This window comes from Protopterus annectens, chromosome 10.part0 (genome assembly GCF_019279795.1).
Source record: "Protopterus annectens isolate FY-2018-M chromosome 10.part0, PAN1.0, whole genome shotgun sequence".
Taxonomy (NCBI): domain Eukaryota; kingdom Metazoa; phylum Chordata; order Ceratodontiformes; family Protopteridae; genus Protopterus; species Protopterus annectens.
This window is the reverse complement of record NC_056744.1, coordinates 54,262,861-54,290,814: the sequence shown is the minus strand read 5'-3', so window position 1 is coordinate 54,290,814 and position 27,954 is coordinate 54,262,861. Positions and strand designations below refer to the sequence as shown.

General features: G+C 44.8%; 1 protein-coding gene across 2 annotated transcripts in view; it reads right to left on the bottom strand.

Annotated features, from left to right (window-relative positions):
• Positions 1-27,954, bottom strand: part of OGFOD3 (2-oxoglutarate and iron dependent oxygenase domain containing 3) — a 964,739-nt gene that overhangs the window by 774,292 nt on the left and 162,493 nt on the right. The gene's annotated exons all lie outside the window — the stretch shown is intronic.

The window sequence follows — 27,954 nt, the reverse complement described above, 5'->3', positions numbered from 1 at the left end:
CTTGTGAGGTACATACCAAAAGGAGCATTGTACTCTATAACAGGTCTAATGAGTGATGAGCAGAGGGGAACAATGACCTCTTTTTTTCTGGATGAGAAACGATGAGGTGAGCCCATCTTGTGACATAGGGATTTATACCTAGTTTAGTGATCTTATCTATAATTCCAGAGAGGGGGATGGTGTTGAAAGCCTTGGCGAGATCTAGAGAAGCTGTGTGAACCACCTTACCCTCATCTATGGCTTTGGTGACTGCTTCAAATAAGTCAATCAGGTTTAGGAGACATGATCTGCCTTTTACAAATCCGAACTGGGTAGGGTCCAGAGTTTGGAGATTACCAAAGTCTTTGTTTATGAGTTCCATGATTATACGTTCCATGGCCTTGCAGATCAGGCTAGTCAGGCTAATGGGGCGGTAGTTCCCAGGGTCCATCATGGCTCCCCTTTGTGGAGTGGGATAACCGTTGCGGTGCGCCATTCAGTGGGCGCAAAGCCTGAGATGAGGCTATGACTGAACATGGTACTTAGGTAGGGTGCCAGTTCATTCTGTAGTTCGTGTAGAACGCAGCCTGGGATAATGTCAGGTCCCATGGATGCTGTGTTCTTGGCTTTGGAGAGTGTGTTTTTTACCTGTGCAGCCCAGATTACAGGAACTGTGCATTCTTCCAGTATAGAGATGGGCCCTCTAGGGGGTGAGAGGGGGGGTAAAGTTAGCACTGAACCTATCTGCCAGGATGTTGGCAATATCAGATGGTTCTGTATATTTACAGCCATTGTGCTGTAACTCAGAGCAGATCTGAGTGTTGCCATTGAGATTCTTGACATAGCTATAACATGCTTTGTGGTTGTCATTAGAGTCAGTGGCAATTTTGTTTTCGTAACTAGCTTTGGAGGATTTAATGAGAGATCTCAGCTTCTTACTGAGGTTGACCAGGGCGTTCCTCCAGTCATGGGATTTTACTCGTTTTTGCAACAGTTTCTTTCTTCTGTTGTAGAGTTTGTTTATGGCAGAGGACCACCAGATCGGCTTCCTTTTTTTGGAGGATAGCATCTTGGTTCTATTAGGGATAGCATGATCCGTGCACTTGTGTAAGTGCTTATAAAGTGCATTTATGTAGAATTCAGCAGTCATAACTCTATTGTCCGTCTGCATGGGAGTCATGAAGTTTGCCACTTCTGTCTTAAGAAGTGTGAAGTTGGCTTTGGAGAAGTTTTTTACGGTGGTTTCCCTAATTGGGGGTGGGGGCGGGATGTGGAGGTCTAGGGTGATTAGCTTGTGGTCGGATCTGACCAATGAGGAATTGACCTCTGGTGTGGAACATCGGTTGCCCATGTTTGTAATGACCAGGTCTAGGATATTACTGCCCCTGTTGGGGGTGTGAATAAGTTGATCCAAGGCGTTGGAATTTATGTTGAGTAAAAGAGTTGGTACATGAGTAGTTTTCCCAGTTAAAGGTGGGGTAGTTGAAATCGCCCATTATTAGGGTGTTAGGTTGTACCCTAATACTTTCCAGTGTATCAAGAAATGAGGAGTGGGAATCCTGGGGCATGGTGGGGGTCTGTAGCAAGCTACAATTTGGATTGCGGTCTTGCCCAGAGTTAGTTGCACTTGATAATATCGGATGCATTATGCTGTTCAACTAGACTGGAGGTGTGGATATCCTTAATGAATATGGACACGCCTCCACCTTTAGTGCTTCGTTCTGGGTTAGGTGGCTGAAAGGTGTGGTATGAATTATAGCCTGGTAATGCAGAGATGCTCTCTGGCGCTTTGAAGCAGGTCTCTGTCACTGCACAGATGTCGATGTTCTCCATTTTAGGAAGTGCCTCAAGTGAGTGCATTTTGATGTTTAGACTTCTAGCATTGAGTAGCATTACCCTCAGATTTTGCTTGCTTGTACCTGTTACAGTGGTGACTTTTTCATTTGAACCTTGTCTAAAAAAGGCACTATAGGGGTGGCAAGAGCCTTAGCCAGTATCCGGAATCCCAAGGGCGACAGGTGCAAGCCATCTCTGGCAAAGCATCATCGTCTGTCGATCATGTCGTCCCAGGCAGAAAAATACTGGATCCCCTTAGAATGACACCAGAGGCTTAGCCAATTGTTGGAAGTCAATCTTTTTGTCCTTGTACTGTGGCATCATTCTGGGTGATGGCAGGATGCTACTCAGGGCCAGGGTCATACCTGCCTGGGCTACAAGATCAGAGAGCTCCTCCATGTCTCTTTTCATGTAGTCCAGGGAGGTACATCTCAGGTCATTCACACCAACATGGACAATGACAGTGTCATATTTGTACTTATTGTGGGGTGACCTGAGTGCATGCATTATGTGTCGGATCCTGGCACCTGACAGGCAGCTGACAGTAACCTTCTCCTTGTTTAGCCTGGTGAGTGGAACATCAGTGTGCCTGACTATAGAGTCACCTATGACTAGAGTGTTGGGTACATTGTTATGCCTTATGGGCTGTGGTTGAGTGGCACACTGAGTTTCTGGGCAATGTGTCATTTGGGTTGTGTTGGGGGTGGTGGCGTTTGCTTGCTTTTCTGCTTTGGAGGTCCCTGATGCTTGGGCAGGTTTTTACTGACAGCCTCCGTGAATGTAGGTGTGTGTTTTGTGTTTCTATGTATGTGTTTTGGTGGTGAAGGTTTTCAGGGACTATGTGATGAGTGTGGTGTGGTGCAAGTGTTTACCTTCTCCTCTTGACTGTCTAGTCCAGTCTTGGGTGAAGAGAGCTTTGCTTCCAGTTTGGCAATATAAGTGCATCTCTCACAAGTTGTAGTGTTGGGTGGTAGGAGGAGAGGGTTGTCTGTGTACATAAGGCAATTGCTGCATTGCCCCAAGATGCCCAGATTCATCAGCTAGACAAGAGAATTCACCGGGAGCTGACCCTTAGACATGCCTGGATAGGTGCTTATTTATTAAGTACTAAAAACTGCTTTCCTCTACACAAGTGCGGAAAGTTGAGTGCTGTAGTAATTTGCAACTTATTCAGTGCTTACAACGAGTTCTGAACAAGTGCGGAGTTCAAAGAAACAGATTTGAGTGCTGAAACTAGAAAACTGGCTAGTTCTAAGAAACAAAATTAAGCTAGGCAGCTTCCCTCCAAAACAGAAAGGATTGGGGGCTCAGAAGCCTACAAACAGTCTAGACCACTTACAGGAAAGGCAGGAAACAAGCTTAAAAATTTTTTTTTCTTTACCAGATGCTCTCTTTGTACACAGCAGGAGTGCCTGAAATCAGAATATGATCTCACTGCACTCAGTTGAGTGAGCAAATGAGATGGGCCCAGAAGGACTATCCAAACACAAACTTACAAGAGGGGCGGGCGGTTTCAAAGCCACCAAGATTAACACCAAAACAAAAACAGGGAGGATGGGTGGGGAATTAACTGACAAAACAGAGTCAAAACTTCCAGTTCAGTTAATATTCAATGTAACACAATAACTCAATTTAAATGCCGTATTATTTGAAAAATGTGCAGATAAAAGGTACTTAAATTCTCTTATATATCCAGTTGAATACAGCTAGATCTTAGCCGGTCAAAGCTGAAGTTTTTAAGCAGAAAATATTCCTAAATGTACCACTTAAATAGGCAGTGACAGGCTATCAATGAATGAGACTTCCCCCGCCTGCAATTACTAACAGCAATAAAATCTAGCAAGCACTAACTGACAAAACAGTCAAAACTTCCAGTTCAGTTAATATTCAATGTACTACAATAACTCAATTTAAATGCCGTATAATTTTAAAAATGTGCAGATAAAAGGTAGTTAAATTCTCTTATACATCCAGTTGAATACAGCTAGATCTTAGCCGGCCAAAGTTGAAGTTTTTAAGCTTGCCTGAAGAAGTCTCAGTATACTGAGATGAAAAATGTGGTGAATCAGTTAAGCATTTAGAGATTCTGTTGTTTTCTTCTGGTTTATTTTCCATAAATAAAGTTTGGAGGTTTACCCTGCCATTGCGGTCCTTTTGCCTCTGGAGTGCTATTGTTTATTTACTGTTATAGTTGGGACCTTTGGTGCTCTACTGCACTTCTTTTCCTCTAGTTTCATTTGTAAATGAATAGACCAATTAAGGGACAACTCATTCGTCACCCTGGGCATAAAAGAAGGATTAGTATGCAAGGACACCCTTGTCCTTATGAAACACCAAAAAAGGAGGACAAGCCATAAGGGCTTGAAGTTCAGACACCCATCTGGCAGAAGTAATGTCGAACAAAAGTAAAGTCTTCCAACAGCAATGTTGCAAGGAACATGAAGATGCAGGCTCAAAAGGAGCCAGAGGCAATTTTTTCAAAACAAAATTAAGATCCCAGGGTGGAGGAACAAGCTTCCTGGGAAGCCTAACATGAAGGACACCTTCAATGAAATGTTTACCCTCAAACCTAGATGCTAAAGGAGGAGATAAAGGCAGACAAGCAGAGATAGCTGATAAGTGGGCCTTAACAGAAGAATACGCCAACCCAACACTGAGCAATTCACACAGATAAGACAGAATCAAAAGAACATCCACCGAAAGGGGATCTAGGTTACAAAAAAAGACACGAAACAAAAAACCTCCTTAATGTGGATAAATATGATTCCCTAGTATTGGTTTCCTGGCTTCCTGCAGGACCCTAAGCATGTCCTCAGAAAAAAAAGGTGTGCATGTGGAATCAAAATCCTATCACTCACAGTGTCAGTTGAAGAGTGTACAGGTGGGGATGGATGAGAGATGCCTTATCCTGTGTGAGATCATCCACACTGTGAGGTAACTTGTGATGATTACTCTTGGCTAAATACGGAAAAGAGGGAACCAATGCTTTCTCAGCCAAAAGGGAGTCACCAACCAGATTTTAGTAGCATCTTGTTGAATTCTGAACAGGACTTTTGGAATGATGGTTAGGGGAGGGGAAATGTAAAGAAACATCCCCTTCCAAGAAAAATATTGGACATCTGCCTTCCAAACCAGAGGACCTGGGACTCTAACACAAAATAGATAAAGATGTCTGCTCAGAGGGGAAGCAAAAAGATCTATTTGAGGAGTACCCCACTGGTGGATAATGTCCAGAAACACATCCCTGTGAAGCATCCATTCATGGGATTGAGTTAAGGACCTCTTCAGAGTGTCTGCCACAACCTTTTGAGCTGAGGGAATGTAAACTGCCTGAAGAGTCACTTGATACTGGACAGCAACATCCCAAACTAGGACTGCCAACTGGCAAAGAAGTTAAGATTTTGCCCTCCCCCCATTTGTTTACATACCACATCACTGTGGTATTGTCTGTTAATAATTGAAGTTCCTTAGCAGAAAGAAGGATGAAAAGGCTGAAGCGTCATCATTAGAGCTCTCATTTCTTTGATACTGATGTGCTCTTTCTGTTGAATAAGCGACCACACCCCCTGCACCTTTAGGGACCCATGAAGCATCTGTGAACAGCTCCTGAGACGGAAAAGGGAGATGAAAAAGGAGTTCTGGATTTAGAGACAACTGCTGGATCCACCAGTGAAGTTCATTCTTGAGATAATGTAGAAAAGGAACTGCCAAGTCTAGGGGATGCGAAAACTGACTTCAGAAACCACTGAAACTTTCTTATATGGAGTTTGGCCAGAGGGAGCATAAGGGTGGTGGCTGCCATGAATCCCAGAGCTCTCATAACCTCCCTGGCTGTAACAGAGGCCAGAGGAAAAAGAGTTTGAAAGAAGGAAATATGAGTGTCAAGGCCTTGAGAGGAGGCAGGGATGCCAGCGTAGGCACCATCTGTATCCCTGCACCCCAAAAAAACATGGTCTTGAGGAGGAGTCAGAAAAGACTTTTTGAGGTTTATTGTGAACCCCAAGATTTGCAAGAGGGAAATGGCAAAATGAAGATTTTGCAACAGGATCTCTGGAGAGGATGCCAGAAACAGGAGGTTGTCCAAGTAAGGAAATACTTGGATCCCCTGAATCCTGCAAAAAACAATCACCGGAGCAAGGCATTTGGTAGTGGTGGTCTTTATGAGGAATGTCTCCCACTCTGGCATTTACCCTTCTTAGATGACATTAAACTCCACAAGCAACAATAAAAAAAAAGATAACTAAAAAAGAACCCCAAAAGGGCACTTACCTGCAACGACATAGTATACCAGCAATAGAACAGGTGTTCAGACCAACGATCAAGCGATGGCATTCGGACTGGCAGCAAAGAAGTTCTGATGATATGTCTGGATGTCACCTTTATGCCCTACAGTACACAAGCAGCATACAGGTGACATACTGCGTACCTTAAAGAGACCTAAAGGCTTTGGTTTACTGGCCAGATATCAGGTTGCCCTTGGCAGGGGATCCCTAATGTAATGAATACTGCAACAGTAAAATGGAAGGACATAGGAGAGGATAATTTGCCAAGTGGGTTCTTAGGTTAATTGTACAAGACCTAGGTCAAACAGTATGCCATAGATATGGAAACGCCATAAAAGACTGATGCTGAAATTATCTAAAGGAAAATATTACTTCTGAGGTAGGCATGTCATTCTAGAATTTTTAATTTTACTTATTAAAGTTCAATAACTGAGGAAGTGTAGTGATCCAGCAGGACCCTTTTCAGACACTGCACAGATGGACAATAATCACATACACAAGACAAAAAACAATAACAATATACATAGAATATTAGCAAAGTCAAGTATTACATACATTTGAGCACAGGTAAGTTTGACTAACAGGATTGTAAAGAAAGACTAAATACTCCACTGCATAGCTAACTAATATACTGTTGCAATGGCAACTATTTACACAGGATAAGGAGACTTCATGCAGGGATTATGTTAAAAGTAGTGTGTGTGTGTGTGTGTGTGTGTGTGTGTGTGTGTGTTGTGGGGGGGGAGGGTATCTGTATAACTGTGAGTGAGTAGTATGTGTCTAAAAGAAAAGGGCCTAAAGTGGTAATGAATTATGTAAGAGACGTTTGCCTAAAGCATGAACGTGTGGCTGTTCTGGGCAGACATTCTGCAAAATTTCACCTCAATTCTTTATGCATTTGCCATTTTCTAATTCTGTCGAAGACTGGTTCCACAGCTTGGGGCCTAAGAATGAGTATAGTATAAGACAAGTATGAGTATAGTATAAGACAAATTATTATTCTGCCTCTACAGTGTTGTAGCACTGACTGAACTAGAGGGCAGTTCATATTACATATGTTTTGTTGACAATTTAGATGCAAGTATGAGTGGGTGTTGGTGAGGATATTCTCTGAGAGTATTAGTAGGAGAAAGTCTAAACCTGTACTGGGAGCCATTTTTAATGTTTAAGGGTAATGCAGTGGTGTTCTATCTAGGGAGAGGAATTTTTCAAGTGGAAACTTTATGGGAAGATAGTGTACTAATGCTATGTTTGTAAATGGAACTCGAATATATTTTTATTTGTTAAGCCAGATTAGAAGTTTGTTACACTGTATAAATGTAACTGTGACTGTAAAGTGTGTTATTTGTATAATGTTATTATGACTCCTATTTTATCTGTACATTGTGATGAATGCATATGTAACCACCTTTGGAGCTTTTCTTCCCGGGCTCCGCTGAAAATGGACATGTATCCAGTTGGACTATCTTGGTCAACAAATGTAAAATAAATAACAAAATATGAAGAATGGGGAAGGAGAGCCTGGCCTGTCTAATGATTAACAGAACTGTAGAAACTATGCAGTCATCTTGAGGCCTGATATGTCTGGATGAGTCATACCTGTCGGGTGAGACAGCAAGTCTGGAGTTGGATTCAAAATTCAGGGCAGATGTAGAAGATGAGGCCAAAGGAAGGGAACCAGATCTGACAAGGCTAATAAGGAGCAATGAGGATAACTGTACTCTTCAATCGAGATGCTTTCTGGAGAAATTTGGGAATGAGGGGTAATGGGGGATAAGCATAATGGAGACCAGAGGGCCAAGGTTTAAGCAGAGCATCCCTTTTTGACCACTTGTGAGGCATCAGAATGGACCTGCTTAACTTTCTACAATCACACTGGACTTCCCCGGGATGTGAGGTGTCATCAGAAAGTGACTGGAAGATATTGCCCATTGCCATGCTTTCAAAGCTTCTCGACAAAGTGGGTGAGATCTCTTTCCCCATTGTTTGTTGATGTACCAGACCACTGACATGTTGTCTGTTTGTCTGAATCGCAACAGTCCCAGTTAGGAGAGTGCCTTGGAAAGCCTGCACTGCTAGGACAACAACTCTCATATCCAGGATATTAAAAAGAAGTTATGTACCTACCATAACGTTCCATGTTAGTTGTCTTCATCTCGCCTTCCTTCTTGCTGGTTGGGATTGGAGCCGATCCTCGGCTCCGACTCGGCCATCTTCAATAGCTCGAGAACTGTTTACTGGCTCAAGGCTACCCCTTATCCCATAATGCCTAGCGATAGCTACCCAGATCTCGTTTGAAATAGCTAACTCCAGACATAAATAGAAGTTATGTTCTTACCATAACGTTCCATGTTAGTTGTCTTCTTCTCGCCTTCTTCTTGCTGGATGGGTTCGGAGCCGACCTCGGCTCCGACTCGGCCACTCTAAAGCTCGAGAGTTGGTTCCACCGGCTCGAGGCTCCCCTTATATCCCACAATGCTAGGCGAGAGTTACCTCAGATCTCGTTTGTAAGCTAACCCCAGCTTATGATAGTAACAGTATAACTATAACAGAGTCCACCTCTAACAACAGGGAGAAGAAGGGTGACCTACATCCTGAAACAAGAAATATGCATAATAGCATATAGCTAAGAAAGAGGTGGTAGAAAGAGAGGTCACGATCACAACTCCTCTAGGTCTGTCCAGGCCAGGGGGAAGGAGGGTGGGGCGAAGAAGAAGGCGAAGAAGACAACTAACATGGAACGTTATGGTAAGAACATAACTTCTATATGTTAAGTTGTCTATCTCGCCTTCATTCTTGCTGGATGGGACCGCGTCCCTAGCACCTTGTCCCGGTGGCCTAACGGAACAGACTCCTGAGAACAGTGGAACCAAAATTAGCTCTATGCCTAGAAGCTAAATCCAACTTATAATGGGAAATAAAAGTGTGAGGAGTAGCCCAAGTAGCCGCTGCACAAATGGTGTCAATAGGCAGTCTGTCTTGGAAGGCTAGAGAAGTAGCCAAAGCTCTGGTGGAATGGGCTTTAGGTTTATTAGGCAGTTTTGGTGTCTAATCTCATAAACAAGGGTAATCAGAGATGTTAGCCATCTGGATAAAGATACCTTTGAAACTGGAAGTCCCTTTCTGCTTTCCGCATAGGAGACAAACAGCTGATCAGATTTTCTGAATAGTTTCGTCCTGTCCAAGTAGTACCTTAATTGACGATGAACATCCAGGTAGTGTAATTTTGTTCAGACCTATTTGAATACTCCGGAAAAAGACAGGGAGGTCAATGCATTGGTTTAGATTTGATGTTGAAACCACCTTAGGCAAAAGGACGGGTTAGTTCGTAAGGAAACTCTGTCCTTATGAAACACAAGGTAAGGAGAACGACAACTGAGTGCTTGAAGTTCTGAAATTCTTCTAGCTGATGTGATAGCCACCAGAAAGAGAGTTTTCCATGATAATAACTTTAAGGAACATGAAGCTGCAGGTTCGAAGGGGAAAGAATCAAAGAAGCAAGCACTAAATTTAGGTCCCAAGGAGAAGGAGGATTTCTTACAGGAGGTCTGAGAAGAAAAACTCCTTTCAAAAAGCTTTGCAGAGTTTGTGGGACATTAGGGCAGATTCAGAAATACCCACATGAAAATTAGAAATAGCTGCCAATTGAACCTTAAGAGTAGATGGAGATGAACCTGCATGGAAGAGTTCAGCTAGAAAATCAAGGACTAGTTGGATGGAAGCGGTGAAAGGATCTATGTCCTTTTCTTGAGCCCAATATGAGAAGCGCTTCCACTTACTCAAATAAATCTTCCGAGTGGAAGATTTATGGGAAGCTATCAAAATATCTCTAACAGAGTGAGATAATTGAGGAAGCCTGGCTACGGTTGGAAGTGGAGGAACCAAGCAGTGAGGTTCAGAGAGGGGAGGGAGCGATGAAACTGACCCGACTGATGGATCAAAAGATCTGGAACTAGGTCCAGATTCCACGGTCGCCCAAAAGAAATCGATGTAGAAAGGGGAACCACACTTGTCGAGGCCAGTAAGGAGCAATGAGAATCAATGAGGCCTTCTGAGCGATAGCTTTCTGTATTACTTGAGAGATCAGTGGGAAAGGAGGAAATGCATACAGAAGTCCCCGGGGCCAAACTTGGACTAGCGCGTCCCTGCTGGGTTGGCCTGGTAAAGGGAATAGAGTGAAGTACTCTCTGCACTTGCTGTTTTGGGGAGTAGCAAAAAGATCGCAGCAAGGCTGACCCCACTTGAGAAATATTTCTCTCACTACAGAGTCTTTCAGAGACCACTCGTGAGGCATGAGGATAGCTCTGCTCAACTTGTCCGCAATGTGATTGGACTTCCCGGGGATGTGCGTTGCTATCAGAAAACGCTGAGAAGAAATCGCCCATTGCCACAGTCTGAGTGCTTCTCGACACAGGGGGTATGATCTGGTTCCGCCTTGTTTGTTGATGTACCACACTACAGACATATTGTCTGTCTGGATTGCAATCGCTCCCAAGGGAAGAGAGTCTTGAAGGGCTTGCAACGCTAAAAGCACTGCTCTCATCTCCAGAACATTTATGTGCAAGTGGCATTCGCTTGGTTGCCATGTGCCCTGGACTGTCCTGCCCTGATAATGCCCCCCCCACCCGATCAGGGAGGCATCCGTTGTCAGAGTAGCAACCGGAGGAGGTGGAACAAATGGTCTCCCCAACAGGAGCTGGGGGGAAGACATCCACCACATGAGATGCTTTTGCACGCTTGCGTGATCATAATGGTGTGAGACATTGGAAGTTCCTGGTATGACCATTGAGAAAAAAGCATCCACTGAAGGATCCGCATGTGGTATCTGGCCAATGGGAGGAGAGGTATGGCCGCTGCCATGATTCCCAACACCTTTAGAACTAACCTGGCCTTGGCTCTGTTGTTGTTGAGAAGAAGAGACACCAATTTTTGAATGTCTGATATCCTTTGGTTCGTTAGTGTTGCAGACATGTTTACAGTATCTAAATTTGCGCCTATGTAGGTAATAGTACGACAAGGCGACAAAACAGACTTTTCGCAATTTATTGAGATACCCAGTTTTTGACAGACGCGAAAAGTGTAATCTCTGGCCATCAAGAGGAGATGCTTGGTGGGAGCTGTGAGGAGCCAGTCGTCCAAATATGGAAACACCTGGAATCCTTGTCGTCTCAGGTGAGAAGCTACCACTGCCATGCATTTGGTAAACACCCGGGGGGCAGTGGTGAGACCAAAGGGCAGGGCCCTGAATTGAAAATGACTGGTTCCCAGCCTGAAGCGGAGGAATCTTCTGGAGCGCCTGTTCATTTTTATGTGATAGTACGCGTCCTGAAGGTCTATAGAGCACATCCAGTTTCCTTTTCCCAATAGGGGAAGAATGGATTGCAGCGTGACCATCCGAAATCTTGTTTTCTTGACCGATCTGTTCAAGATACTGAGATCCAAAATTGGTCTCCAGTCCCCTGTTTTCTTTGGAACTAAAAAGAACCTTGAGTAGATTCCGGATCCTAGTTGGTCTGCTGGCACTGGCTGAATAGCTCTTTTTGCAAGCAGTTTTGAAATTTCCAAAGCTGCTATATCCCTTTGAGCGGGTGGAACTTCTGGAAGGGATTTTTTTGATTGACTTGGAAAACGAAGAAAGGGAATAGAATAGCCTTCGGAAATGATGGACTGTACCCATTTGTCTTGTGTCAAGGATAGCCAGGCTTCTGGGTACAGTGACAATCTTCCCCCGACTGCCTCCGAAGATGGGCAGTCGGGCAACACCTCAGGGATGCTGAAAGGGCTTATCGGAAGACGTTTCTCGATTGCCCTGGTTCTGCGGACCCCCTCTGCCTCTAGGGCGACGTCTACCATTGTTGTTCCCCCCTCTGCCTCTGGCGGGGAACCGACTCTGTGCGTCAGGCGAAGTCCCTTGAGATTGTTTACGGAACCACATCTTTCCCCTTCTGGCCTTTGGGGTAAGGCCTAGAAGGAGTGGAAAACGGACTGACGGCAGAAAGGGTCTTGCCATCTGTCTCGCACCTAGTCAGGGTTTCTTTCACTTGTGGACCAAAAGGGATGATCCATCAAAAGGGAGTTTGTGAAAGACGCCTTGAAAGGTTCCACAAAATTGCATAGCCGCATCCAGGCGTGCCTACGTAAGGCTACCCTGTTCCTGCTCTGCTCGCTCCATCGCCCGCATAAGAGAGGAGGCGCATGGAGGCGTTGGAAATAGAATTAAGGATAGCCAGCTGCGTGTTCATTTTTTCTTGGAACCCCCCAGCTGTAGGGTCCTAGCATTTCACTCGCTTCTTTGATCAAGTCCCTTTGAAGGCGTGTGTAATGGCACAGGTAATTCAGCGTAACGCATAGTAAATGTCGCTGAGGAGAACATCCGCTTCCGCACCTATCCATGGACCTAGATTCCTTGTTAGGTGGATGGACAGGCACTGAAGGATCAGCCAGTTCCTTCTTTGTGGCGGCAGCTACCACCATAGCATCCACAGAGACTCCTTTTGATAAAAATTCCTTGTCTGCTGGAGCTGTGATGAATTTGGAGGGTCTCCTGGGAGTGGGGTCCACTGAATCAGGAGCCGCCCATGCCTTTTTAGCAACCACCTGCATGAGGGGGTCGAAGGGGGGGACACCCAGGAGGTGGAAGGACGAGAGCCAAATGCCTCAAGATACACAGATTCGTCCTCCGAAGGGTTGAGGGCTGGCCAATTTCCCCTGTTTAAGGATCTCCAGAATGTCTGCAAAAGAGACATCTTCAGAAGGGGAACGGGGGGAACCCTCAGAATCATCCAGATCTGTGTCGGACGTGATAGACTCAGGTGAGTCAATGTGCTTCCTCTTGCACTTCCTCTTCCGAGGGGCTCTTCTGCCAAATCAGGAGAGGCCTCGGAAGAGGATGAAATCCCACAGGGGCTCCTGAGGAGTTGGCTCTCTGCGGTCCGGGATGAGGGAGTGAGTCGACTTACCCTGAGGCAGCATAGAGGGAGGGGCTGACGGAGCCGACTGTGGAGTAGAGCCAGGCTCTAACACACTCCGCATGACCTCGAAAGCACCCCTGTCAGGCAGAGCCAGAGGTCCCCGCTCCGAGGAGCTAAAGACCCCCCTCGGCACCGACAGTGATGGCTCCGAGGCCGATGTCGGAGCCGAACTCACCAGCGCGAAGCACCGAGAGGAGAGGGGGTCGGACAAGGGTCCGATGCCACTCACCCCCTCGGAGCCGACGAGGGAAGTCCGGTGCCGAGATTCCTCCATGGAAGAAAACGGAGCCGATGACGGAGCCGAAGACAATTGTCTCGGCTCCGAGGTGACCACAGTCTCGGTTCCGACACGACCCGGCTCCGAGCTCAAAAGAGTCGAAGGAGGAAGGAGTTGATGGACCGGGACAGGCACCGACTGATGAGTCGGGCTCTGAAGCATCTGGGCCAGTGCCTCAGACTTGAGTAGTCGACTCACTACCCTCTGAAGGTCATGATCGGACAACCTCGATGACCTAGAGGAATGAGACCTTTGGCTCCGTTCAGACAGCAGGGGAGAACCTGGAGCCGAATGAACGGAGCCAAGAGAAGGTGACCTAGACCTCTTTCTGGTTGTCGGCTCAAGATCTTGTCGGAGCCGACACGGGTACCTCGATAACCTCGGCCCGCCGGAGCCGAGGAGCCACAGAAACTGTGGACTGAGTCTTATCGGCTCCAGCCGGAGCCGATAAAGGCAAAGGTTGAACAACCTGAGGTCTCGGCTCAGAAGCCGGAGCCGAAGACCTCGATGCCTTGGAGGGCTTCCCTGTTGAGACAGACAGGGAATCCTCAGGCTTCAACAAGCCTCTCAAAATAAGCTTGTTTTTCTTTCCTGCAGGACCCTGGGGCTGAATCCATGGCAGACAGCACAGGAGTCCTGCAGGTGCAAAGGCCCCAGACAATAGACACAAGAAGTGTGAGCGTCTGTCAGAGACATTTTCTGACAGCACGCATCACACTTCTTGAATCGAGACCTTTGCTTCTTTAGACATAGCCTAACTGGTGAACACAAACACACACTCAAACACACCAGTTATACCCTGTCAAAAACACAATTATAGTAAAAATATACTAAAAATAAGTACAATAAGCAGTAGTACACTACACAAACACTCCCTAGGGAAGGGAAGGCCTAAGGCCCAAGGGAAGAACTAAAAGTTCTTTTGACAAGAAACGGAAGAAAATAGGTTCGGGATAGAGTTTAATGAACTACACTAATTTAGGAATAATTAAACTAAAAAAAGGGGAAACAAGAGTAACTTTTTATAGAAAAAGCTAAAACTTACCAGGAACCGGTAGAAAACCAACCTCGAAGCTGTAGCGGCAAACGAGATCTGAGGTAACTCTCGCCTAGCATTGTGGGATATAAGGGGAGCCTCGAGCCGGTGGAACCAACTCTCGAGCTTTAGAGTGGCCGAGTCGGAGCCGAGGTCAGCTCCGAACCCATCCAGCAAGAATGAAGGCGAGATAGACAACTTAACATCAAAAGACTAAACCAGTCAAAAAAATCAGTTGACTATACCTGCCATATTCTCTAAGTCAATAGAGGAAACAAGAGAACACACAGCCAGTGAAACATAAAAAAACTCCTCTCAGTCCATTAGGACAGGGGGACGGAGGGTCGGACACAAGAAGGAAGGTGAGATGAAGACAACTAACATGGAACGTTATGGTAGGTACATAACTTCTTTATGTTAAGTTGTCTATCCTGTCTTCGTTCTTGCTGGATGGGACAGAGTCCCTAGCACATAAAATCCTGGGTGGCTCAGTGGAACAGACTCTTCAGAACAGTGAAACCAAAGTCAGCTCTGCTCCTGGAGACCATATCCAACTTGTAATGAGAAATAAAGGTATGAGGGTTTGCCCACGTGGCAGCTGCACAGATGGAATCCATGGGCAACCTAGACTGGAAGGCTACAGAGGTGGCCAAGGCCCTAGTAGAATGACCTTTCGGTTTAATAGGTAACTCTTTGTTCCTTAACTGATAAATGAAAGAAATAGTGTGTGACAACCATCTGGACAAGGTTACCTTGGAAACTGGGAGACCTTGTTTGCCCAAGGCATAAGAAAGGAATAGTTGGTCCGACTTCCTTACTTCTTTAGTTCTGTGCAGGTAAAAATGCAATTGCCTATGAACGTCCAATTGGTGTAGTTTGTACTCTGCCTTGTTGGTATGATTAGGGAAAAACACAGGAAGATCTATAGATTGGTTTAAATTATTTTCTGAGCAGACTTTAAGAAGAAACGAAGGATTAGTCGTCAGAGCAACCCTGTCCATATGAAAAACCAAGTATGGAGGACGAACACATAGCGCCTGAAGTTCGGAGACGCGTCTGGCTGAAGTAATAGCTACCAGAAAGAGTGTCTTCCAAGATAGAAACTTGATAGAGCAGGACGCTCCTGGTTCAAAAGGGAGCAGAATTAAGGAGGTTAGGACTAAATTAAGGTCCCAAGGAGGAGGGGGATCTCTCACTGGAGGCCTAAGCAGAGTTGTCCCTCTCAATAAAGCTTTACAGAGCTTATGAGACATAATGTTAGAGTTTGAAAAACCAACATGAAAGTTAGAAATGGCCGCCATTTGTACCCTGATCGTAGCAGATGCGGACCCGGAGTGAAACAGTTGAGCTAGGAATTCCAGGATTTTGTGGACTGGGGCTGAAAAGAGATCCATATTCCTAGCCTTTTCCCAACAAGAAAAACGTTTCCATTTGCTAGCATAAGTTTTCCTCGTTGTAGACTTGTGAGAGGACACGATAATGTCACGGAGTGCTGGGGAAATGCTGGGAAGCCTGGCTAAGGTTGGAAATGGAGCAATCAAGCTGTGAGCTGGAGAGTTTTGAGGGATTGATGCAACCCGCCTGATTGATGAACCAGGAGGTCTGGAATTGAGTCCAGAGTCCAGGGTTGATCGAGAAGGTAACGGTGCAGGAACGGGAACCATATCTGTCGAGGCCAGTAGGAAGAAATGAGGATCATTTTGCAACCCAACGATATTGCTTTCTGTATAAGTTTGGGTATCAGGGGGAAAGGAGGAAAGGCATAAAGAAGTCCCTGGGGCCAATCGTGGACTAGAGCGTCTCTGCGTATGTGACCCGGAAGCGGAAGAAGGGAGAAGTAGTTGCTGCATTTGCTGTTGAAGGGGGTGGCAAAGAGATCGCAGCAAGGCTGTCCCCATTTGCGGAAAACAAGATTCGCAACTTCTTGATTCAGTGACCACTCGTGAGGCATGAGGATAGCTCTGCTGAGCCTGTCCGCTATGACGTTGGATCTCCCGGGGATGTGCGTCGCAATCAGAAAACGTTGGGAGGAAATCGTCCACTGCCAAAGTCTGAGTGCTTCTCGACACAGGGGGTAGGATCTGGTTCCACCCTGCTTGTTGATGTACCACACCACTGACATGTTGTCCGTTTGAATAGCAATGGTCCCAGAAGGAAGAGATTCTTGAAGGGCTTGCAATGCCAGGAGCACTGCTCTCATTTCCAGGACATTTATGTGCAGATGGTACTTGTGGGGTTGCCATGTGCCTTGGACTATCCTGCCAGATAATGCCCCCCCCCACCCTATCAGGGAGGCGTCTCTCGTCATTGTGGCTACCGGAGGGGCTTGTATGAAAGGTCTGCCTTGAGTAACTACTGGGGAGACCATCCACCAAGAAAGATGTCTTTTGCATGCATCCATGATCATGTAAGTCATGTGTAGCTCTTGGAAAGACCACTGCGTAGACAGAAGCCACTGAAGAATTCTCATATGAAAGCGTGCCAGTGGGATTAGGAGAATGGCTGCTGCCATGGAACCCAGAGTTTGAAAGACGTACCTGACTTGGATCCTTTTGCTCTGCATCAGAACCTGTACCTGCTGATGGATTGCGGACACCCTTTCTAGTGGTAGCCTTGCAAACATATCCATTGTGTCTAAGTCTGCTCCTATGTAAGTGATAGATTGACAGGGCAACAAGGCAGATTTTTCGAAATTTATTGTAATGCCGAGCTGGGAGCAGATTGTGATTGTGTAGTCCCGTGCTTGTATGAGTTGATGCCTGGTAGTAGCAGTAAGGAGCCAGTCTAGATACGGAAACACCTTGAATCCTTGACGCCTCAGGTGAGCCATGAACACTGCCATACATTTGGTGAACACCCTGGGGGCTGTGGTGAGACCAAAGGGCAGAGCTCTGAACTGATAATGACTGGCCCCCAGCCGGAAGCAAAGATATCTCCTGGAGCGCCTGTCCATCTTCATATGGTAGTACGCGTCCTGAAGATCTATCGAGCACATCCAATTGTCCTGACCCAAAAAGGGTAGAATGGACTGTAGCGTGACCATCCGAAACTTTGTTCTTTGCACAGACCTGTTTAGTCTGCTGATATCCAGAATCGGTCTCCAGTTCCCTGTCTTTTTTGGTACTGAAAAGAACCTTGAGTAAGTTCCGGATCCGTGCTGGTCTGCCGGGACTTCCTGGATGGCTCTTTTTTCTAGCAGTTTTGAAACTTCTATTACTGCTTGCTCCTTCAGATTGGGTGGAATATCTGGAAGGGTCTTCCTTGACTGTAAAGGGGGTTGATGGAAGGGAATTTTGTAACCTCTGGATATAATGGACTGTACCGATCTCTCTTGTGTTAAACTTTGCCAGGCTTTTAGGTACAGAGAAAGTCTTCCCCCGACTGCCTCCAGAGTTGAGCAGCCGGGCAACCCTTCAGGGATGCTGGAAGGGCTTATCAGAGAAGGATTCTCTGTTACCCTGGTTCTGCGGACCCCCTCTGCCATGAGGGCGGCGTCTATTATTGTTTCCCCCTCTGCCTATGGAGGAAAAATCACTATGTGTGTCCGGCAAGGCTCCCTGGGATTTACGGAACCACATCTTCCCACTCTTCTGACCCTTGGGGTAAGGTCTAGAGGGAGTGGAAAAACAGACTCCCACGGCAGAGAGAGTCTTGCCTTCTTGCTCACACCTAGTCAAAGTGTCTTTCACCTGTGGTCCAAAAAGAAAGGAACCATCAAAGGGAGTATTGGTGAAGGATGCTCGAAAGGGTTCCGCAAAGTTACACAGCTGCATCCATGCATGCCTCCTAAGGGCCACCCCGGTACCTGCGGCTCTACTCAACCCATCGGCTGCATAGGAAATGAGCCTCATGGAGGAGTTAACAACAGAATTAAGCGTTGCTAGCTGGTAAGCTACCTTGGCTTGTGCTCCCTCAAGCTGTTGGATCTTGGAGGGTATCTCCGAGCTCTTTAAGGAGATCCCTTTGAAGTCGGGTAAAATGACACAGGTAGTTCAGTGACCTCATAGAGAAGGTCACTGAAGCAAACATCCACTTCCCGTATCTGTCCATCATCCTAGACTCCTTGTTAGGGGGATGGACAGACGAAGAGGTCTCCGCTAACTCTTTTTAGTGGCTGCTGCTACCACCATAGCATCAACAGGGACACCTTTCAAAAGGAACTGCTTATCCTGGGGTGCTGTAGTGAATTTATTAGGTCTCCTCGGAGTTGGTTCCACTGTATCCGGAGCTGTCCAAGCCTTTCGAGCCACCACTGTCATAAGTGGATCGAAAGGTGGAGACACCCAGGAGGTGGAAGGTCAGGAACCGAAGGCACACAGAAATACAGACTCATCCTCAGAAGGGGCTAGGGGATTCCAGTTCCCCCTCTGCTTAAGCATTTCTAGGATGTCCGAGAAGGAAACATCTTCAGAGGGGGATCTCGGGGACCCTTCCAAATCATCTAAGTCTGTATCAGAAGTGACAGACTCGGGGGAGTCAATGTGCTTCCTCTTACACTTTTTCTTCTGAGGGGGCTCTTCTGAGTGATCAGGAGAGGCCTCAGAAGAGGAGGAAACACCCAATGGGGTGTCCTGGAGCATTGGTTCCCTACACTTAGGGTCTGGAGAAGGAGCAGAGGTTGGCCACAGGCACTACAGGGGAAGGAGCAGGTGGGGCTGATAGTGGAGCTGACTCAGGGGACAGCACACTCCGCATGACATCGAAGGCATCCCTGCCACGATGAAGAGAAAGCTCTGGTTCCGAAGAAATAGGAATCTTTCTCCGCACAGAGGGGGACGGCTCCGAGGCCGATGTTGGAGCCGAGCTCACCTGCGCCGAAGCTCCGAGAGGGAGAACGGGGTCAGACAAGGGTCCGCTGCCACTCACCCCCTCGGAGCCGATGAGGGAGCTCAGGCGCCCAGATCCCTCGATGGAAGGTACCACCGAGGGAATCGGAGCCGATGTCGGAACCGAAGGAGATAAGAGTTATCGGAGCCAACGGTTTCACTACTCAAACCCCAACGAACTCTGGCTCCGAACTCATTGAAGTCTGAGGAGGAACATCGAGAGAAGTGGACGGAGCTGATACCTGTTGAGGAGGGCTGGACAACAATTTAGCTAGTGCCTGCGACTTTAGCAACCTACTGACCACTCTCTCCACATCATGATCCGACAGTCTAGATGATCGAGAGGAGTGAGAGGATCGGTGACCACACTCGCTCTGAAGTAAAGGAGACCGAGGAGCCGAATGCACCAACTCTAGTGAAGGGGACCTCAGCCTCTTGTGGGTCCGCAACGGCTCCGAAGCCTCTGATGGAGCCGACGGGGAGATTGTCTTGTTGGTGCCAGCTGATACCGACGTAGAAGGTAAATCCTGAACCAAAGACGGCCCCAAACTTGGAGCCGACGGCTTAGTGGATTTACAGGATTTCACTGGCTGTGAGCTCTTGGCCGGTGAATCCTGGGGTTTTAAAAGACCCCTAAGAATCAGTTTATTCTTACGCTCCTGCAGGACTCTTGGACTAAAGGCATGGCAAATAGAACAAGAGTCCTGCAAGTGCACAGCACCTAAACAATAGATGCAAGAAGTGTGTCCATCTGTCATAGACATTTTCTGAGAGCATGAGTCACACTTCTTGAACCCAGAAACCTTGGATTCCTTTGACATCCTTACAGTAGAAAGAAACAAATTATGATAACAACAAGAAGCAATATACAGTCTACAAAAAACACACCTACTAGAAGACTATAGCTAAAGTTTTTTTTTTTTTTTTTTTAAGATAATAGGAAAGCCTCTAATTTAAATGGCTAGCCTATAAGAAAAAAGCAGAAGGAAAGCCTCTAACTTAAACGGCTAACCTGACAAGAAGAGGAGGGGTGGAACTCTCTAAGTTAAACGAGTTCTACAAAAAGAGGGATACTATAAGATAAACAATTATCTATCACAGAAACAAACTATCGCTAATAATAAAATACTAAAAAGGTTAAATTCTAGTGAAAAAGTTACACAAAAAATCTCTATACAAGCCTGAGCCAGAAAAACGACACCTCGCATCTGAAGCGGCAAACGAGATCTGGGTAGCTATCGCTAGGCATTATGGGATAAGGGGTAGCCTCGAGCCAGTAAACAGCTCTTGAGCTATTGAAGATGGCCGAGTCGGAGCCGACGATTGGCTCCGATCCCAACCAGCAAGAATGAAGGCGATATAGACAACTTAACATTATGTGTTTTGGCCTCATCGGGGGACCATGTGCCTTGAACTGTCCTTCCCAAGAAGTGCCCCCCCAATCCAAGCTGAGAGGCATTGGTGGTCAATGTGGTCTTAGGTTGAGGGAGAACAAAGGGTTTGCCTTCATGTATTTCATTGGAGTGTATCCACCACAGGAGATAAATCTTGGAAGCTTAAGCTATTTTGACTGGCTTGGATAATGGTTGTTGGAGAACAGACCACTGAGTTGCAAGTGGCCACTGACGAATTCTCATATGGTACCTTGCAAGTGGTACAAGAGTGATTGCCACTTCCACGGATCCCAAGGCTTGGAGTATCAGACGTGCTGTGAGGGAAGAATTCTGAACAATTTTTTTGACCTGGAATTGAATAGTATGTAATGGAGAAAGAGGTAGCAAAGATACTTGGCTGACTGTATTGAAATGAGCACCGATGAATTCCAAAGTCTGAGCTGCAGTGAGCTGAGATTTGTTGTAACTGACAGAAATTCCCAGATGGGAGCACAGCTGGAGTAAATAATCCCTTGCTTGAATTAGTTAATGCCTGGTTGGAGCAGTCAGGAGCCAGTCATCTGGGTATGGAAACACTCAGAATCCCAGCAGTCTCAGGTGAGCTGCTACGACTGCTATGAACTTGGTGAACACCCTGGGGGCTCTGGTGAGACCAAACGGCAGTGATCTGAACTGGTAATGACTGGCTGCCAGCTGAAACTGTAGATGTCTTTTGGATCACCTATTCATTTTGATATCCTAGTATGCATCTTGAAGATCTCTTGAGCATATCTAGTCATCCTTGTGCAGAAATGACAAAATGGACTGAACCATGACCATCCGAAATTTTGTGTATGGGACCGACTGATTTAGTTTGCTGAAATCCAAAATTGGTCTCAAGTCCCTTGTCTTTTTTGTCACTAAAAAAAATCCTAAGTTCTAGACTGTCTCTGGTTGGGGGGTCCTAGATTACTTTTTTTCTAGCAGCTTTTCTTTTTTATCTCTACAGAAGCTTCTTCCTTCTAACTGGGTGGAACATCAGAGATTTTCTTCAGAACTAATGATGGGGATTGGGAAAATGGTATGATATAACCTCTGGATATTATTCTCCACACCCATGAATCATTTGTGATCATCTAGTCAGGCTCTCTTGTGCAGGGATAGATGACCCCTAACTGCCTCCAGAGATGGACAGTTGGGCCTCCATTCAGGAGCACTCTGAGAAGGAATCTCTACATCCCTGATTATGCAGACCACCTCTGCCAATGGGGCAGTGTTTTCTATTTGAGTTCCCCCTCTGCCCGTAGGGGAACTCTCTCCATGTGTATCTCGACTGCTGAGGAGTATAAAATAGTACACTCACAGCAGACAGGGTCTTCTCTTCCTGCTTGCACCTACAGTGTGTGTCTTTTACTTTGGGGCCAAACAACAAGGTTCCATCAAAGGGTGCATTAACGAAAGAAGATTTGAAGGGTTACACAAAATCGCAGAAGTGCACCCAGGCATGTCTCCTAATGGAAATGCTTGAACCTGCCACCCGTGAGGAACCTTCAGCAGCAGGTCAGATCAGCCTCATGGAAGAACTGGAAATAGATAAAAGTGTAGCCATCTGCAGGGAAATGGTATTCCCTTTCTCAGAAGATACCAGCTCCCTGATCAAATTTCTCTGAAGTCTAGTAAAATGTGCCAAATAATTCAGCAACCTAAGAGTGAAGGTTGCTGAAGCACAGACAAGCTTCCCAAACCTGTCCAGCACACTAGACTCCCTATTAGAAGGATGGACAGAGGAAATCTGTTGTGCTAGTTTCTTTTCACGGCTGCCACATCAGCTATGGCATCAAAAGGTACTCCGTTACTCCAGTGTGGGCAGTCTTTGGGTGGCGCAAGGATCTTGTCTGGTTTCATGGGTATAGGCTCAACGGTGTCCGGTTCCTTCCACACCAGCTCAGATACTAAATCTATAAGCTCATCGGCAGGCAGACTCACCCAGAAGACAGAGAGGCCTCTTGGAAAGGGTTATCGGGGGACCAACCACCTCTTTGTTTAAGGAATTCCAGGATGTCTCCAAAGAAGACATCATCAGGTGGTGATCTGGTGGACCCTTTCCCCTCAGCAAAATCAGTGTCTTCAATGACAGACTTATGGGGAATCCAAGTCCCTCCTTTTGCACATTCTCTTCCAAGGAACCTTCTCAGTGGGATGCTCCAGGGAGTTATCAGAAGAGATAATGATGCCCTGTTGGGTGGCCTGGAGACTAGTTCAGGCTGGCTGTCCTAGTGGAAGGGATGAACGAGGCTCTGAAAGCAAAATCGAATGAGACAAGGAAGTCTGATCCGAGAAGTTCAAGGTTATCTGAACTCTAGGCATAGAGAATACTCTCTCCACTACCTCAAAGGTGGAACACTCAGCGGAAGCAGAAATGGACAGATCCAACAAAGAAGGTTCATGGATCATTGGCTCCTGCTGTCCCGCAGGCAAACCACCTGAAGAGGGAGTCTGAGCCAAGCTATCTAATGCCGATGTTCCAAGAAGAGATGGCTCTGACAATTTCGGAGTCAAACCCAACACTCTGGAGTCAGTGCCAGTGTTTCCACTTCCAGAGTTGTCCAGTTCCAAGGTACTCAGCATCAGACAACTCAGAGAAACAATTGAAGTTGAAGATGCCACGATCTTCGGATCTGGGGAAGACAACTCCAAGGCTTTCAGATCCAACGGTTCCAAAACCAAAGCATGGATTGGAGAAAGAGATACGATAGGTGATGTGGCTCTATGCAGGCTCTCCGAACCCGATGGGGTTGGAGCTGAGGGGACTCCCATTTGAATTTGTGTTCTAAGGAACTTCCTCATCATCCTATCCACATCTGCTTCAGATACACTCCTGGAAGACCAAAGAGAGGAAGCGGTTGAAGAAGGCCTCCAATGTCATTTAAGAGACTGTTCAGGGAATGGTGAGGGAAGTATGGATGTGATAGGCTCTGAGACCAAAGTTGGAGAATGGATCCAGGGGGATCTTTTAAGTCTTACCTTTGGTTCTGAAACAGACGGATCTTATTTTCTTGAATGTTTAGCCGGTGGTTCAGAAGAAAAAGCTGAAGTTGACACCAAAGTAGAAGGGCGATCCAGGGATCTCTCGTGAGAATCCTTAGCAACAGAATCTCCCTTCTTCTCTTGTTTCCTGGGGGTTTGAGCCACAGCAACCATACAGGAATGTTTAGAAGGAATCAGACCCCCTAAGTATCAATTTGTTTTTTCTATCTATTAATGCCTGGGAGTTGAAACCCTTCCATATCTCACAATCAATGTCTAGGTGTTTCAGGCCTAGCCAATACACACACTCTGTGTGAGTGTCCAAATTGGGGATTTTATGGCTACACGCCACACACTTCCTGAAACTGGACTGCTTGTCCCACATACTGAAAAATTAAGAGTAAAAGATTTTTTTTAATTACTGAAGAAAGAAAATAAACAATAGATAGAAAATGGGAATGAATTACCAATTATGGTAATGCGAAGTATTATCAGAGTACAAAAGGTACAGATAAAGAAGTACCAGCAATGGCATTAAATGGTACTCAAATTAAAAAATGGACTAATATAACAAAGGGTTAAAGGGAGGAAATAGAAATAATGAAAAAGTGTAGTTTAAGAAAGTTAAACTTACTGGCAAGTGAAATTTAGCAGAAAGTTATATCTAGTGCTAGAGAGCTCTCAATCTACGTCCGATCGCAATGGCAGCAAACAAGATCTAAGGAATGTTAGTTGGGTGGGGCATTATGGGTAAAGGGAGGAGCTTGAGATTTCCAGTATCCTATGACCTGGAATAAGCTGTAGAGTAGGATCCAAGGATCGGATCCAAACCTGGCTGCTGAGGAATGAATGAAAATGAGAACATCAGATCAATCATTCATTCAATCACAGACCAGAAAGGGGCAGCCTGAATTTCATATGTTGAACGATATAATTTTTGTACTGGCAGTATACTGTAAGACTATAAATGTGTTGCTTTTATGTGATATGTTATGACAACTCTACATATACGTACAGATTATATCAGACTGGTTTTGCTTTTGAATCTATTTTTTGCTCAGGGCAGATGCTTTTATGTTTTCTTACTTATTCTGTCCAAATTGAATACAGCAGTGTCAGGATCTCATGTATTCAGTAATGTCATGTATTGTCCACTGCCCTCAGAAATAGCCATGTCATAGGTCAGATATCCTTCCAAGTGGGAAATGGAATTTGGGGCTTAGTCCATCTTCATTATACTTGTCAGATCATGATTATAAAGTTCACATCACTTGTAACCACTGGTGATGAATTTGATTAGCTTCCCCACGACAAAGCACACACTGTTTTCCTGTCCGCTTCCAATGTGGTTTGCAGAAAAACAATGATGTCCCTTTTTATGCACAGTTCCACCTTTCATGACAGATGCATTGACCATACCAAGCTGCTGTGGAGTGTTTTACACTTTACTTTCTTTACAAGAAGTTATTTTTCTATGACAGACTGCCACACCCAATGTCCTCAAGTTGCCAAATCACCCTCCATGCTCACATTATGTTATACATTTATGTAATAATCTATTATTGCATTAATATATGAAAAGTACAGTTTGTTACAGTCTATTGTTCTATTTTATTATCCTGCTTTGCACAGGATATTTTTATTTTTGCCCTTATTATGGAAGCATGAAACACTTTACAAAACAACAGATGGTAATGCAAATTGTTTATGCTAGTTTACTGCAAGAATGAGGCAATATAGTAGAGCTTTTCTTCCCAGACCTCCAATGAAAATAGGCCACGACCCAGCTGTTCCTAGCTCACGGTTATCTGCCACACATAATATCCTACACTTCTGCTACTGGATCAACTCCAACATGAAAATACCAAAATATCTGCTGAAAACATTCATTATATGCATGGCCCTCAGAATTAATGTTTACACCATAAGGAAGAAACTCACTGGCAGCTCTGATAAAGCAAAATATACAACTGGCAATACTTCCGATTCGGTTTTATAATATTGAAAAAGCTGCTTTGGGATTACATTATTTTAGCTGCAAAGGTCAGAAATGTCTATATTTTAAAACAGTTTTCATGATGCCTTACATTACAAATGACAGAAGTTTACACTAGTTGCCAGTACAAAGCAAAACAAAACTGGTGAGTAAGGGAAACAGGTTTGTTGGCCAGTGAGGTCATCATTCCATTGTTTACCTCATTCATTATGCCAGTAATAAAATATAACATCTCCTGACCAAACACCTGATTCAGTTAGAGGTGTTTTAAAAAGTTTCTCACCAACAGGACAAATGGACTTTGCAACCAGTTATTTAGACTTCAAAAGCTGTCCCCCCCCCCCTTGCTATCATACTCCTTCTGAGGGAGATTAATGATTTGTTTTCCAGGCCAAGAAATATGTCCTCCTCTTCAGCAATCTCCTTTTGAATCATATCAGTATGAAAGCCAGCAGGAGTAAAAAGCCAATAAGCTTTAAAATGTTTATTAATAACAGCAGCAAAAGCAACAAATGCATTGCTCAGTAGCCCTCTCACCCTTAGAATGAACTTCCTCTGTGAAGGGAGTGGCACTGCTGTAAAGGCAATTTTAAAAGTGACGTTTATGATTACATACATGGGTTTAAACAGCCATCACGTTTTTATATAGCAACAGGATACAAACTTGTTGAACCAATGAACCTATTGCTTATATGGTTTACACCACTTTGTACCCTTATCCCCTCCACCCACTCTGTGTTGTAGTTCTTCACATTAATGTAAGCTAGCATTCAAAACTGAGAAATGACCATTTTAACTGCCTCTGCCATTTCCTGAAACATTCAGCATCTTATGGCTTAAATATTAAGGCATTTCTGCTAGCAAACTGCATATTCAGTGTAATGCAAGTACAGATGCTACATTTCTCTCTATGGCGACTGCCAACAAAGCCAAAACATGGCTAGCTATTAGGTGTTTTACCTATGATTCAGGAAAGGCAAGGCAATGCAACCAGCCAACATACCTGGCTTTACATACTATGCATTAGATTAACAGCCGCAAACAAGTCAGTGAAAAGGAAGACACTGTTAATGGAGAAGTCAGATGCAGTGAAGCTACACAAGACCCGACTCCATAAATTACAGTTCACTTTCAAAAACAACTTCTATATATCAAGGAATGATAGTCGAAAATTGAAAGCACATGAAGTTTAGGGCATTCATACACTTTGGATAATAAAATCTAGGCTAAGATTATTTTTCTCTTTATTTATAATTAACCTGTGTTTTGTCTACCAATGGCTACTGTTCAACATTCTGTGCAACAAATAGGCCATTTTAAGTGCTAATGTGACTCAAGAAATTTTCATACCTCCTTATTAGAAAAAAAAAACAGTCAATCATCAAAAATACATTAATCTAGAGACCATGATAAGTAGCAAAGTTATTTCAAAAGAAACAAAAGGCAAGGTTTAAAAAGACTGTTTCTGACAAGGAATTTTATCAGTAAGTTTGCAACAGCATTTTTCTGTGCCATATCACACAATGTTTCTTGGACTATGTCAGTACAGATTTTCATAATCTTAAACTTCTTTTTAAAGCCTGCATGAAAAGCAATTAAGCAAAATAAAAAATACAGTCTCAAAGAACATTTCTAAGAAGTTTTTTTTTCCTCAGGAATGTATTCATTCTAAATAACAATACAGCTAGGAAAAAGGGGCAAATGATTTCTATTTTCACACTGCAGATGATGACAAAAGGTTAATACAACAATAGTAGCTTTACCATGGTAATATGAGAGATTGGTGAATGAAAAGAATGCGCATGAATGAATACATCTGGCCTTACACAGGCATATTAGGACTGACTACAAAGTGCAGCCCTTTAAACTCTGAGCATTCCATATTCTGATTCATCTTTATGCAGGCATCTATGTATAGCTTTGTTTTGTTCTAGCAACTTTACTTATGCCCACCTGAATTTAAAAACATAAAACTATTTGCTTGCTCCAGTAAGACACTTCTCAACACTTCAAATCAAGCACTGTTAAGAGGTGACTTGATCAATGGTTTTCTATTCTCATTCATCTTTCAAGGGCTCTTGTGTCTGTTGCATGCACTTTTGAGCACTCATATTGCATTCTTTGAAGTCCCTTCTAATCATTCATCTGCCTTCACATAAAGATATGCCTACTAATATTATGTTTTTCCTCCTCTATTCAGTTCTGTATCACTAGACAGCATGGTGGCTCTCCATCTTAGCTCCAAGTTTCTAGGTTCAATCCTGACTTCTGGTCTGTCACTGTCTGTGAAGAATTTGTATGTTTTCTGCATGTCCCAAATATATTTGGGGACTCATTAAGTTAAAATACA